This window comes from Astatotilapia calliptera, chromosome 13 (genome assembly GCF_964374335.1).
Source record: "Astatotilapia calliptera chromosome 13, fAstCal68.1, whole genome shotgun sequence".
Classification (NCBI taxonomy): domain Eukaryota; kingdom Metazoa; phylum Chordata; class Actinopteri; order Cichliformes; family Cichlidae; genus Astatotilapia; species Astatotilapia calliptera.
The window spans coordinates 31,357,860-31,372,816 of NC_137434.1; the positions used below are offsets into that span (position 1 = coordinate 31,357,860).

A 14,957-nucleotide genomic window follows, 5' to 3' on the forward strand; every position below is an offset into this window, starting at 1 on the left:
TCCAAACCGACATCATGACCAGCAGCTTTACAGCTGTGGCTCCAGCAAACATCAGCTGATACTAGAAATTAATATTAAATCAATTCTAACAACAGCTGATCAAGCTTAAACGTGCTGCTGTTGTTTAGCGCGACATCCGCTGGTTTCCTCTTTCTGGCGCAAAGTGATAAACAAACAAGAGAGAAAAGCCGATCAGCTGATCATTGATCAGTTTCATGATTAAAGTAGCAACAGGAGAGGGAGGGGGGAGAATGAGAGGAGAAGAGGCAGCTGTGCAGCAAAGACACAGAATAACTCCAGCTTTGTGTCTTTTCCATTCTAGCTGAAGTCCGGGACAAACTGTGTTTCTTTTCAGCTCAACACCAAACGCGTAATATTTTCTCTGAATGCGGGATGATTTTGTTTTTTACAGGACGGTTGGCAACTTTACTAACTGACCTTATGAATAAAATAAAGTTCACTATCAGTAACATCACAGCACCCACCCAGCTGTATAGGAACTCCGTCATGCTAGCTCACACAGTACGAGTTATTGTAACTCAGCGGTCCCCAACCCCCGGGCCTCGGACCGGTACCGGTCCGTGAGTCGTTTGGTACCGGGCCGCGAGAGTTGAGGCTCAGGTGTGAAATGTTTAGTTTTCAGGGGTTTTATCGGTTTTCAGAGTTATTTTGTTATCGTTTTTATCGTTTACTCGGTTTTCCTGGGGCTTTTCACGTGTGTTATAATAAATTTTCTTTTTTTCGGTACCGGTACCAGTTTTATTTTGTTGTATTTATCCGCGACACCTTAAAGGCCGGTCCATGAAAATATTGTCGGGCATAAACCGGTCCGTGGCGCAAAAAAGGTTGGAGACCGCTGTTGTAACTGACTGTAAAAAGTCAGCACAACGAAAAGAAACTCCACCTAAACTTGGTTTATATCTGACCCAGACAGACTGCAGGTCAGAACTTCTTACCTGAAGTTCACCTGACGCTCAGACCGGCGGCCACCTCAGGTCTCTGCTCCTCCGCCCCCCATTTCCCTCATCCACCTGCTGGCCTCTGTGGAAGCTCCGCCATAGCCACCACCAAACAACTCAGTTATTTTTACACATCGGCAGCATCTGGCCAATCCACCACCTCTCATTGTTCATGCCGTTACAAAAAAAAAGTCATCAGCCCACCGGTAAGCCCGATGGCCAGTCCAGCGATGTTAACCTGCAACCAAATCTGCAGCTCCATACAGCAATGTTACGACTTAGATTATATCTTATAACTCATAACTCTTATGTTAGCTCCCCCAGCAGTCTACTGTCTGAAATATTCGACGGTTGCAATAATTCTTTAAGTGTTATTTTTTCCTTGGGATTGTAATTTAAAGTTTACTAAACTCAACAAACTTAATATTACTTACCGGGACATTTATTCTCTCCTCATTTTCTTTCTCCGAAAAATTGTTTCCTGCAGTGCGTCTTTCTCCTTCCTTTGCTAACATGATGCTCATAGTGCCGAAGCCGGTGCTGCATTCACTTACACTTGGATATCTGAGCTTCACTGTGAAAACATAATCGTAGATTTGCTATTTGATTGAATTTTATTGTTTTAGCTTCGGGGTGGCACCTGGGGTGGCCAGTCTGGGGGGGGCACGGCCACCCCGCTGGACACGCCACTGGAGATACTAATGGCAAAGAATAATAGAGAAATTAAAGTCTTGTCATAAAATGTTCAAAACTGAAATTTTGATTTGTTTAATAAATATTAAATCTTCAAACTGAATAAACAAATGTAAAAAAGTAAAAAGATTCCAGAATTTTTTTTCTCAGAATCCAAACAATAAAAGAAATAAAGGAAACAAATACAGTTTCTATTCTTACAGAAACATGATAATAATAAAATCACGCCTCTCTGATCTGGGCACTCACAGACTTTCAGGGTCACGTTTATTCTTCTGCATTTTAATCTCCTCCGTATTATTTTAATATCTCAGTGTATTTCTGTGCCTTTGTTTTGATAAATGACTCAAACTAACCGTGTTTCCTCTCGTCTCTGTGCTGGGAAAAAAGACTTTGTTCCTGTTTAAACCTCAGACCTTATTTCCCCTGAAATCAATACAAACATTTAATTTTAGCTGCCCATTGGTGGGGGTGGGGGGTCAGGGTAAAAATCATTTGTGGGGATGTGATATGATTAGCGCTGACGTAATGAAGTGGGTGTCTGAGGTTGGGTGAATAATCAGACTAGCTGCTCTGGTTTCTGGAGGATTTATTGCAGGTCGGTTTGTCTGTGATCATGTGACAGCTCCTCCTTATGATTATAAGCAGCTGTGATTGGACGATGCTGTCCGTGTGTGTGAAACAGCAGGTGTGACTGTTGTGGTCTCTGTGAGCTTCAGTGTGTGTCCATGTTCTCTCTGTATGTGTGCTATAATTGTACGTGTGCCGTCCCATTGATTGAGCACTTCCTGTTCTCTGATTGTCATTGTTTCCAGATGCCTGATTATCAGTGAATGCCCCCCACCCACCCGCCCACCGACCCCACCAGGCCAAACACAGCAGCTGTACAGTGATACATGTGCAGCATGGATGGCTTCCTGTGTGACTTTATCAGCGTCGTTGCTTCGGCTTCACATTTGCAGCATCCATTCATGCACAGCTCTCTGAGCTCTGCACTCTGGACCATCGCTGCAGCTTCTATCTGTCCTTTTTCAGCTGTTCTGTTGCAGATTTGCTGCTGTGATTGGATCTTTGTCCTGTAGCTGTGGGACATATTTGACTCTACTTCGGTATACTGAGGAGTTCACGGTCCACTCCTCCCCGTGCTCACAGCTGGTCTGAGGAGTTGGTTTTGTGCATTAAGGACAAACGTCTCCTCTTTGGTCTCGTCTGTTCCAGCAGTTGTTCTTTGTTCAGATGCAGCTTTGCAAACCTAAGCTGTGCTGCTAGCCTTTCCAAACCTGCCATGACCTTTAACCTTCAACCTGCTAACTGAGGCCTGTAGAGTCTGCGGTGGAGCTTTTGGGTTTTTGCAGCTCCTCTGAGCAGCGCTCGGTGTGGCCTGGGGTCACTCCACTACTGGGAGGACTGGGAGCCGTCTTGATGATTCGACTGAATGTTTGTCACTGTTTGATGACGGGCTGCAGAACACTCTCCACACTGATGTCCTTTTGACATTGTGTGAACACAACTGCAACACCTCTGCTTTCACAGATGTGCTCACGCTCACTAATGAATTCATTAATTAGCGTATCTGATTAGCAGCACCTGAATGCAACGTGCCCTGTCCAGTTTTTCACACACTGTTTCTGCGGTTTTCCTCATCTTTTAAAGAGCTAACGACACAGGGTGAGGTTCTCTTTATTTAAGACCTGCAAAGGAGCAGATGGTTTTTAGTATGTCCTGAGAAAACTTGAGAATGGAAGGAGGAGGAGGGTATACTTTGTTGTCCACTAGTGTATATAAAAGGTGGCTGTAGTGACATCACCTGTTGGTGTGCAATAGTATTGCCGTTTTTTGTATGTGAGGGTGGAGAGCTGAGCTGCACAGAGCTCAGTAACATCCAAAAAAAATCCAAAAAAAATCCCAGAACAGACTTCTTGTGTGTGTGTGTGTGTGTGTGTGTGTGTGTGTGTGTGTGTGTGTGTGTGTGTGTGTGTGTGTGTGTGTGTGTGTGTGTGTGTGTGTGTAAGCTGCAACAGAAAATAAATGTGCAGATGTTGATTCTTACTATTTGTAGACAGATGAAACCGTCCTGTAGCTGTGGACTTCTGGACATTGTGTGGGCTTTTTCAGTGATGGTGTAGATGACAGACTCAACAAGAACTCAAACCAGCAACCTGCGTGTTACCAGTCAGGCAGCCAAACCTCTGGTCTTTATCACATGGCCTCACAGATCCAGCACTCCCACAAAGACAGATGAACACTCACACAGAGCTGAAAAATCAACACAACACTCCTGACATCTGTTAAATCCATTATTGACAATCGTCCATCTTTTAGAAGGAATCTGTCTCTCATGATGCCAGTTTGGACCAGATACTCTTCCTCTAATCCTGCTTCATCGTCCAGGACAAATATTTTACAAATATCTGCTGTACTTTTTAATCTTTCCCAGTTAAGAGTTCAAAGAGCAGATCTAAAGATCCCTGGATTCTCCTTACATCCTGTCAAAGCACACAGAGGTTTGGAGGCTGATTTTCAGCATTTTTTGACAAAAATGAGATTTTTGCTTTATCACTTTCTGCTGTGGCAACATAACGTGCTGCTCCTCGTTTTCCAGCCTGCTGTTGCTCTAACAAACGTTAGCAGTGAAAGAAAAGAACAGAAATATCACCTTTCACAATACATGGTAATAATCCTTTGGAAAACCGAGGGCGCCGACGACTTCTCAGAGCATCTTCGTGTTTCCGTTGCCATCGAGGTTTTCCCTGGCGGCGATGACATGTGTAAGCACATGTAGAAATGTCGGCCATATTGATCGTGAGCAGCCTTTAATCTGCGGCAGCTCTTTCCTCCATTACAGCTGATTAGTCGCCGCTTTAGCTTCCTGCCGCGTTGTGAAACCTGAGACGGCGGTTGTGGAAACACGAGTGTAATTACAGCCGGGAAAGACACAACAGGCCGGAGAGATGGCTGCGTGCTGTTTGAAAATGTTTGAATATGTTTATTGAACGCAGCCTGTAAAATCCTGACCAGTAAACCACAGTAAATCCCTGCAGGGCAGATGGTGGTGTAATTGCTCTCTACTGCACCCTGCCTGGTGGAGCGCCGGCTGGAAAACAAGGTCTCAGTCCGGCCTGGGAGAAATATCTCAAAGAGCGAATCAGCAGCACCGATACAATCAAACACATTTCACATCCTCACAGTTTCTTCTTTTGATCATTGTGACAATTTTTTCTGGTCTGAATTTGTGTTTTCATCACAGAAATACAGAAACGTGTTTTCCAGGTTCATGAAAACTGTGTTGAAGCTTCGCTGCATGAAGTTAACTGAGAGGCAAAAGTGAAAAGAAGAAATGAAACTTTTAAGAATGACAGCGAAACATAAAACAAACAGCTGAGTGAAGCCGTCGACCGAGGAAGAGCGCGGGGGGATTAAAGTAAACGTGCCCGTTAACCTGAAATCATCGATAACGATCACAGTGACTGTTCCCCAACTCCTCCTGGAGGTGCTGATCAGTCGGGATGAAGCTCACTCTGTTACTGGCCGTGGGACCAGGATCATCTACGTATATATGTATATATGTTATCTGTACTAATATCTATAGAGCCTTGGAAATTATACGTTTGCAGTATGTTTATGCTGTTGTTTGTAAATAAATTATTTGATAGAGAATCACTGCACTAAAAATAGTTTAAGTCCACAGAAATATGTTGTCATACATATCTTTAAATAAATCCTCATCGTCGGTGATGCTAACAGAGCCTGTAATCGATCACTTTGCCTCAGAGCCGGAGCTCGGCCTCGGGGCCGGTGTCCTGCAGGTTTCAGACGTGTCCGTGATCCATCACAGCTGATTTAAATGGATAAATGACCTCCTCAACATGTCTTGAAGCTCTCCAGGAGCCTGGGAATGAACTAACCATGTGATTCAGGTGTGCTGACCCAGGGTGAGATTTAAAACCTGCAGGACACCGGCCTTCGCACCCTGGAGCTCCACCACCCCTGTCTTTAACTATGAATATGTAGCTCGCAAAGAAGAAGAACAATAAATATGTTTTTATAACTTCGTTATTAAAGCGATATAATGAGCATAAAAGAATGACGTGGTAAATTAATATACACGTCTGTGTTTTCATTCATAAGAAGCAAATAAGCGCTGCATGCTGCTGGATTAATAATAACTTCTCAGGAGCAACAGGATAAATCTGACGTGGGAAATGTGACGGCTTTCTCATGAAAGTGTCTGCTAAAGGAAGTGAATGAGTTCATCTGCAGGTCATCACAGAGCTTTAAAATCAGCTGACAATAAAGTATAATTTTACACTGACATTCAGAACGAGGCGAGATGGGAAAACTTCACATCCAACTTAAATGTTTTTAGTGGGTTTGTGGGGGCTAATCCTTTTTTTCAATCATTCAGATCACCCACAGTTGGGACGCTCCTGTATGCAGCGATAAGCCGGTCAGCGCTATGGATTACTTCTGATCGCAGCAGTTGTGCGATACATCAGTTGTGTGTCTGCTGCACAAACATTGTGTAGGTCGGCAGGCTTAAAGCTTAAAGCGGCTCTCCAAATGATAAAGAGACAGCGGATAAAGTCGAGAACACTTTGTGATGCAACTGTTCTGATTTCTTCTTTTTCTCTGGTGCTCCTTTGCTTGGTCAGTGAATCTGTTTGGATTTTCTTGTGTTTTCTTAGTCACTTTGTCTTTAGTCCTTTTTAGTTCTCTATTTTATTCTGTTTTGGTTTATTCTGTAAGTGTTTTCTTTGTCCCGTCCATTTGCCTCCACGTTAAGTTCATTCATCTCTGCTGTTCCTCGTGTAATTATTCTAACTTCATGTTCAGTCTTACTTCCCTCCTCTTGTCTCACTGTCTTGTTCAGCGGTGCCTCCTTACCCTTGTGTTTCCACTTCTCTGATCACCTTCATGTGTATAAATAGCCCTGTCCTTCCCCTCAGTCTTTGGGGTGCGTAGTGTCCTTGGTTTGTTCTCTGGTAGGTTTTGGCCGTCACCTTGCAGGCTTTGTATTGTGGATTTTTCTCAGCAACCTGAACACCGTGACATGAAAAGTAGATCTGAGTAAATTTGTCTTAATATGTGTTATTGGAAATCAGAATAAAGGGTAATAATCTGCTTACGGTAAAAACCCTTCAGCTCTGTCAGTGAGAACGTAACGTCTAAATATCCTAAGACTTTTTGCTCTTTTTTGGAGTTTAAACATCTTGTTATAAATGTTCATGATCTTTTCTGAAAACAGAAAAATCACAAAAGCCCTGTTTCTCCTTTGTGTTCCTAATGTTCTGGCCCATAATGTAATTAAAGTGATAGCTGAGGAAATTTAGAAATATTTATAAACATAAGAGCTAGCTTATCGAGAGGCTTACTCAGCATGTCACCATCCTCTGGACGTCAAATCTGATGCAGAATTTAAACTGTCTGAGAAACATCCGTCTTCACGGGCTCTAAAACAAAGGAGGAGAAATCTGAGACAATCAAATGATCTGCTGATGAACTCTTGGTAATTACCTCTCCAGCTGCTCTATTTACCTTACAGTCGTATGATGTGACCACGAGAAATCCCAAACAGACCTGCGAGTCTAAAGAGAAAGACTTAAATTGACTCAGATGACACGAAGCCGTCCATTAGTGTCTAAATCTGAAATCTAAGGAAAACATCTGCGCCATCAGCGTGATGCAGACTTCACATCAGGCCTGTCTGGTTCTGCCTGGACAGTTTGTTCCTCAGAGTTTTTCCCTGGAAGTGGAGCGTCGTGCGCCTGTTGTCAGTCGACGTTTGGAAACAAAGCGTGCAGAGCGTCATCTTTTCTTAACAGACCATCAACGCACAGCCAGAGGTGAAGTCACTTTTATGGAAATGAGGAAGATGAGAGGAAGCGGGTGGAGCCCAGACCGGCTTCAGACCGGCTGAAGTGGCACACAGTCCTGTGTATGAGTTCAGGCATCGAACCAAACTAGCTTCAGCAGCCTGTTTGCCACGAGCGAGTCCACCACGATGGTCTGAAGGTGGGCTGATGGTGAACCAAGAAGGTGTTGCTTTGTTAGACGTCCCTGTCGTGTGATTTTTAAAAAAGAAACAGAAACTGTGATTGTTTATTTTTGATGCTCCTCCCTCCAGCCCCAGCTACCCCCAAACACCTGCACATGAAGACCTGAAAACCAGCAGCTGGCTTCAGCTGTACCTAAAACGTTTTTAAGACATGATATTTAAGCATGGAGCTACTGTGATCAGAGACTTAAAAGTCAGCACATGATAAATGTAAATGATTTCTCTGATTTATAACTTTCATTTTACTCCAAATCAGTGAGATTTACTGTTATTTATGTAAAACTGAATTACGCGCGTTAATCTGTTTCTGAATTTATTCCCTAAAAGTTTTGGCCCTGTTTGAATTTAACTGTCACCAGTTTGAAGTCACAGTGTCTAAAATCTAATATTAATATCATATTAATTGTATTATATTTGATACTAATATATGATTAATATTTTAATATTATGACTCCCTATTTCTGTGTATCACTAGTCCAGCCATAGACTGTATATTAAAGACTGACATCCATGATGTCATCCTTGAGGGCGGAGCCCTTCAGTGATGGAGTCGAGTGATTCAGTATCTCCAGTATCCGATAGCCTGAACTGTCACTAAGTAGTAAAGTAAACTCTGAGTGATGTACTGTAACTGTTCTGTTTGAAAACCATGATTTTAACGTTATCACTATTTTTTAATCCAAAGTCTGTGCACAGAGAGCCCATACATCACTTAACTATGCTGTTAGTTCATCAGTAACTGATGTGATGTTCGGATGTTTGGACCTGTGCTGTGTCAGTCAGCCCAGGTGACAACAACATGACTCTAAATGAGCCCCTCCTCTAATCCAAGAACCGTCACACAGGTCCAGTCCAGGAGCGCCTAGCAAATTAAACAGGCGAGTTTAAAACAACAAACCTTCATGCTTGTGCAGGCTGTAAATGTGTATGTTTGCTGTAAAAGTTGTGCATTTTACCAAAGAGTCCGTGGGAACTGAGTCACCGCTGGAGCCAGTCTCACGTGGATGTCAGAGGACCTGCAGGTTTTTGGCCAAACTGCACGTTCAGTATCTCTAAACTAGTTCTGGATGCAAATGAGCGTCTTACTGTTTGGCTTTATTCAGACTTAGTATTTGCTACCACGACTTTATCGAGCGATAAGAGTCGCTTGTTGTGTCTCTTGCTGAGAGAGTCTGGCAGTCGAGTCTGCTGAGACTGGAAACCTTGTGCAGGGTGATGTTTGCAAAGATGATGTTCGGGTCTTTTACCAAATCTTCCTGATAGAAGTACACATGTTCATGCCAGAGGCCTTCTTTGTGCTTCATTGGGCCCCAGCCCTGGCAGTACGATCTCTGTGCATGAGTGAGTGTGAAGTCAAACTAAATTTTATTTGATCTGCATTTAATGAAAAAGCTAAGCTTATTAGCATCATATCTGCAGTTTGACCTCCTGACAACTGATGCTGGAGGAGTGAATCTTAATTTGGGCTGATTTTCTGCCTTTAACAGCTCGTGTTGGTGAGACGGCTCAGTGAGCCCGGTGACAGAGGAAGGAGAAAGACCAGCAAAGAGGTTTGACCAGGCGTGACCGCCGCCCCGCCCGGGACAAATTCCTGACAGTTATCATGACCGCTGGACGAGGACAGCGAGGCTTTCATCTCAGAGGTCAGATTTACTACTGAAACCACTGAGGAGAGCTGAACCCTCAGCACTAAGTGGAAAACACTGAACGCTGTGATCTAACTCAGAACATTCCCGCTCCCACGTCTTACTCCATCTTTCAAGTTGAAGTCTGAATCCGGGCTTTGGGTTGTTCCCATCTCTCCGGACTGGTTCTTGACATGTTAAAAAATGATTTTGTGACTTTTAGTAAATCTTCCGAGGCTTCAGATTAGCCAAAGGACAAACCCATGAATGTCAGCATCAGCGTGTCCTCTCCTCTGTCTTTCATGCCTTCACTTCACCACAGGGGTCCCTAATCCAGGAGGAGTTAAACCTCTCCTCCATTCAGGCAGCATAGAGACGAACAGACCCAATTACACAAAGGAAGACATGGACAGAGAAAGAACACAGAGAGGAACCTGATGGACATGAGAAAAGAGACAAAAGGTCAAACTTAATGCAGTGCAGTGCTCAGAAAACGACCAAAAAAAGGCGGGTAGATGAAGTTAAACTGACAGAAAGACGGGAAAAGGAGGAATGAAAGGACAGGTGGCAGAGGTCAGGCTGAACGCCTTGCACTGGAGAGTAACGAAACTAAAGAGCAAAGTGGGAAAAGTAGGAGATTACTGGGGGGAACAGCATTGGCCAGAAGCCAGAGAGACCATTAGCAAAGTTGGTCCGGTCAGTGTAGCGTAGCACCGACGTGCATTTAAAAACTCTGCTTCCATCTCACATTTCACACGCTCTGCAATCCTGCTTTCAACCTCTGCTGCGGCGATGTTGGCGCACCTCGTTCTCAGGTCACAGAAGAAGAAAAACCTGAACTGGGAGGTGAAATAATCCATGTGGGTAGCACCGGAAAAGTCAGACCTGCAATGCTTCAGTTCACTTACACAATCTTATATTATTAAAGAGCCGATGTGTTGATTAACTGGCTGTCACACAACCATGTATCACCGTCTTTCCACATGAGGCTTTGCCTGAGTCACAAGCATAGAAAGTCTCTTTTTATGGTGGTGCACTGACTTCAGAGGGGACACGAGTGTTTGTGATCTGTGGGCTTTATCACAAAAACCACAAAATCAAAAAACAGAATCAATCATGCTGCCAGGAGTACAGACCCTGAATATGTCTTTACACTTACAGGACAACAGAGCTTTTACCAGGTCTCTGTCTGATAGTATCAAAACAACTCTTTGATTGGTCAAATCACAGGACAGTTTTCTGCTCAGGCCCAGAGAAGCAGCAGCATTTCGCTGTCATATTGAGATGTGTGGGAGCACCTTAGAGACCCAACCGCGCGACCCACGTGTCAAACTCAAACGATCGTTAACGCTGATCGGGAGAAAAAAGTCCAAGGAGCGAGACATGGAGTTAAATCTGAGAACTCTAGGAATACTAGGAAACTGGGAAATCAGAGTGAGGGAACACAGCTTAGAGAGACAACACGGCAAAGGACAAAGGAGGACTGAGACAATATATACAAAAGCGATACGGAGACAACTTTACCAAACAGTGGGAAGTTAAACAAGATCAAAATAAAACAGGAAGTAAAACAGGAGAAACGTGACACAGGAGACACCGAAGGACACAAAACACAACAGGAAACTAACAGAAAGTAACTGTAACTAACACGAAGTAATACAAAGTGTCAGAAGATAAATGAGGCTTGCAAACACAAAAGGAAAACTAAAGACTGAACAACCCAGACACGCTGAACCCAAAGTGGGATACAAACGTAAATTATCCTCAAAACAGAATCACAAACCCACCCAGGGACTGTGACACTGTGTGTGGAGCTCGATGTGTGGAACGGTCCAGCTGATTATCGATAAAGTTATTGAAATAAGCCGCTATAAAAATAGCACATCGGCGCAGACGCCGACACTGTAGGGATAACAGGATGAAGTTTGGGTGACATCATCATGTCATGAGAGAATGTCATGTGAAATCTTCAATATGTAAAATTCATCATTAATGTAGCAAAAGTTCATCAAAGTGCTTCAATTAAAATAACAAAGTAAATATAAATAAATACATTTATTGATTGTTGCATATCTAAAGTTCTTCCTTCATTAAAATATTAAACCGTGTGCTTTGTATAAAATGTCAAACAATATTTAAAGAGAGTTATTGATTCTTCAGCCTTTAACTTTATCAATAAAATGTTTATGGGTTTGTAATTAAAATAAAAACAGATGCAAACAAACAACTACACAACCGAGTTTAGCTGCTCACAAAGCAGCAGGACGAAGGTTTTGGTGTTTGACGTGTTTGTTTTTACATCCGCTGCTTTATAAATCATGTATTATGCTTGGATTTACGGTGCAGACGCTCAAACGTCTGTGACCTGCTGCTTACAAACACTACAGCTGTTAGTACTGCTGCTGTGCTGGGTGAGAACAGAAGCACACTCCTCCTCTGATGTCATCGACACTGATTTAATTGGTCATTTTTAAAAACATCTTGTGTTTCAAGTTTCCTGGAAACGAAATGTTCGACTAAAAGAACAACAGTAACCATCCGAGGTGGCAGAACGGGCCACGCCCACCGCGCTGAAACGTTTGCTCCATGTTCATGTGGTGCTGATGGAGGGAGGAACGGCGGCTCCTACAACAACAGGCCGCCGAGTGGCAGTTAGGATGCCCGCTGACGCCTGCGGACGAGGACCGACACCGCCGCGATGACCTGTTTGTTTAACCTCTTCACCCCACCCCCGAGGAGAGGTCGAGGTAGCCAGCCAGCAGGACCTCCTTTCTCCTCCTCCTCCTCTTCTCCTTGTTCTTCTCGTCCATGTCCTCTCCCGCTGCTCCCCTCCCGCTCTCATACAGACCCACAAAGACCTCCTCGCGCTTCCCACGCCGTGTCGTTACCTCAATTACATCACATGTCATCAAGCACACCAGGGATTTGGCCTGCTCGGGTTTTCCCTTGTGCCAAGTATATGGTTGGCTGTGGAGGAAATGCCTGTGAGATCCTAATCACTACTTTCTTCTCTGCCAAGGTTTAAACGGGAAGTTTGGTGCAGTTTCCTTTGTGTTGTCTAAACGGCGCTGTCACAGTCACTGACATGTAAACTCTGCTGCCTACGTCACACTGCAGAGTCAACGATGTCTGTAAGTCAGTGCTCGGTCGTCATTCTTTTCTCCCCGTTTTCATGAAGCAGGTTCCTTTGCTGTACTTTGGATTTTGAAGAAGGCAGCTGCTCATTTCCACATCCAGAGCAGCTTTGCATGATTCACAGTTTAAAATGAGCCATATTTATCTGATACTTTACCTTGGAGAATCCCCTCAGTGTCACGCTCCTGGATTGTTTGACCCAGAGTTTTTGGACTTTCCATTTTTGTTTATTTAGATATTTTGATTCTTGGTTTGATCATTGCTCATATTTTCATCATGTAGTCTCCTTTTATCGTGTATTTAGACTTTAGTCCGTTCTTAGTTCCTGGTTGAGTTTAGTTCTTCCCTCGGTGTTTAATCCTCCCAGTGTTGCCAACTCCTCAGTAAGGAAAATCGCTATTGGCTGTCCTGCAAGTCGCTAGAAGTCGCTAAATGACGTCATCGCCTAATTTGCATAATTGGTTATGCTACGTTGTTGGAGAGAGAAATAACATCGTGGAAGAGACATAAAGCGAGTAAAAAAACGTCCTAAATGCATTTAGAATGTATTTAGAACTACAAATTAAATACAAATTAAATTTCTTTTAGCGATTGTTGATTTTGTTTTTTTGTTCCAACCCTGCTCCTTTACCCGGGCTTGGACCCGCAAAAGTGACCCGAACTGGTGGAGTTACTTTGTGTGTGTGTTTATAAGTAGTTTTAAACCTTGTGATCCACAAAACAGCATAAGAGTAAAAGAAGAACTGACTGCGTTACAGTCAGTGCAGAGCAGCGGCTTCACTGATGCGCGATTCATTTGCCGTTTGGACTCATAGGTGTGAACGTCTCCTGCCCTGATAGCAGCTGGGGGAGGACTATCCTCCGCCCGTGAGCGTTTTGGCACGGGTGAGGTGCCCACGGCAGCACCGCTGCTTGTTGAGAGTAAGAGCGATACGTGCTTTTATGTCAAAAAGTCGTCATAAATAAGTCTCCAAAAACACCAGAAAAAGTCGCCAGATTTGTCGCTAGTCGCTTTTCAGAAAAAAAATCGCTGAGGGGGTCTGAAAACTCACTAAATATAGCGACAAAGTCACTAAGTTGGCAACACTGAATCCTCCTGTATTAAGTTCATTTGTGTGTCTGCGACTTCTCACTTCCTGCTTTATTTTGATAGTTAGTAGTGCCTTACTTTTAGTTTCCTTCCCGTTGTCTTCAGCTGCCTCCACTTCCCTGATTACCCTCAGCCTCATTAAACTCCTGCCTTTTTAAAATCTCACCTGTTTTCTGTGTCTACATTTTGGATCCACAACATCACGAGCTAATGCTAGGTATGTTAGCTAACAAGCTGCATCTATAAACTGTGTAAGAACATTAAAGCGACAGAATTAGTGCCGAGTAACATTCAAATAAAATCCTCATATTTCACTCAGGAAACTGGGCTCAGAGTCTTGGATGTTCTGTTAGTGCAGTGACGTCACTGCAGCCATATTATTGGTCAGATGATGTCATTAAAATGCTCCAGAAGGCCCGACATGTTTATTTCTGCTAACATGGGGCTTTGTGGGGGCTGACTCACTGCTGGAGCCTCCAGTGGACGTCACAGGAACTGCATGTTTTGTCACCAGCAGTGGTTTAACATAATTACCAGATAAACTTCAGGGTATGAAGGTGTTTGAATAGTTTGTTATATCGGGACATTATTAGTGTGACGTTCACTGAGATATCAGACTTATTCAGTCGCTGCGTTCCCCTGTGCTGCTGGGGTTTATGCTAAGCTAGGCTAAACAAATGTTTCCAATCCTGTTTCCATTGGAAGATTTAGTTGGTGGGGAAAAAAAGTTATTTGTGACCAAATCTGCCCCTGAGCTCATCTTAAGAAAAAAAAAGATTCTAGGTGTTTACATGGGCCGACTTCCTGTTTCTGCCGCACGCCGCCAGCACAAAACATCACGCCATCCTCCATAAACGAACAAAAATACGACTCATCCCCTCGAGTCACGCAGTGTTAATGCAGCTGTTGGCTGTGGACTCTGTGGCCAAACACAGCTCTTAATGTTGGTACACAGGATTAAGCTGGGCAGTAAAGCCTCCTGTTATCAGGCAGCATCTCTCAGGAGGCTCTAACCTGGCTGACCTGTGAGCCTGTGTGCTGGAGTCCGGCCAGTCTGCAGGTTAATGAGTAAACAGAAAATATGATGTTCCCTCAGAGCTGCGCTAATGCGGCGAGCTTCTGAGCGATAGGTCCGGTTACACCGACTCACCGTAAACAAAGGGATATTTTTACTGTTGGTGTTTCCAGGCGTGCGACCCCTGAAGGCCCGCTGACGCTCGTGCACACGTAAAAGCAAAAGTCTGAGAGTTTTTTATAGGAAGTTTGATCTGAGCTTCATCTGCGTGGTCTTTATAATCAAACACACTTTACTGAGCACACAGAGCCTGGGTGCTATCATACTCACTCAAGAGTTGGCAGTTCGTCTTGTATTCGGAAGGTTGCCGGTTCGAGCCCCGGCA

The 14,957-nt window shown here is 43.8% G+C and overlaps 1 long non-coding RNA gene across 1 annotated transcript in view; it reads left to right on the plus strand.

Annotated features, from left to right (window-relative positions):
- LOC113034873 (uncharacterized) overlaps nucleotides 1-14,957 on the plus strand; it is a 54,301-nt gene that overhangs the window by 34,038 nt on the left and 5,306 nt on the right. Inside the window, exon 7 of the long non-coding RNA XR_013901065.1 lies at nucleotides 9,195-9,350. This is a non-coding gene — a long non-coding RNA (uncharacterized LOC113034873). The remainder of the gene's footprint in view (nucleotides 1-9,194; nucleotides 9,351-14,957) is intronic.